The following is a 210-nucleotide window of genomic DNA, read 5'->3' as shown; positions in this document are numbered from 1 at the left end:
GAGTCTATACATAGATAGATTGATGGATAGACACAAAATATTGTACACGTTTAAACTAGTAAAGATGTATGTGTATCTGTTAATATTTACACTAAAATTTTGAAAGTGAAAAAGTTTCGATTTAAGACAATTGCAAGTATACATTAGGATCGCCATGTGCTGCGCAATACACAAAATCGCTGGTCTGAAAAAAGAAATATGGTTTACCTG

General features: G+C 31.4%; 1 protein-coding gene across 1 annotated transcript in view; it reads right to left on the bottom strand.

Annotated features, from left to right (window-relative positions):
- Positions 1-210, bottom strand: part of LOC119593808 — a 6,171-nt gene that overhangs the window by 1,336 nt on the left and 4,625 nt on the right. The gene's annotated exons all lie outside the window — the stretch shown is intronic.

Source organism: Penaeus monodon, chromosome 32 (assembly GCF_015228065.2).
Source record: "Penaeus monodon isolate SGIC_2016 chromosome 32, NSTDA_Pmon_1, whole genome shotgun sequence".
NCBI classification, from domain to species: domain Eukaryota; kingdom Metazoa; phylum Arthropoda; class Malacostraca; order Decapoda; family Penaeidae; genus Penaeus; species Penaeus monodon.
Note: the sequence above shows the minus strand (reverse complement) of the source record. Positions and strands in the feature narration are given on the sequence as shown.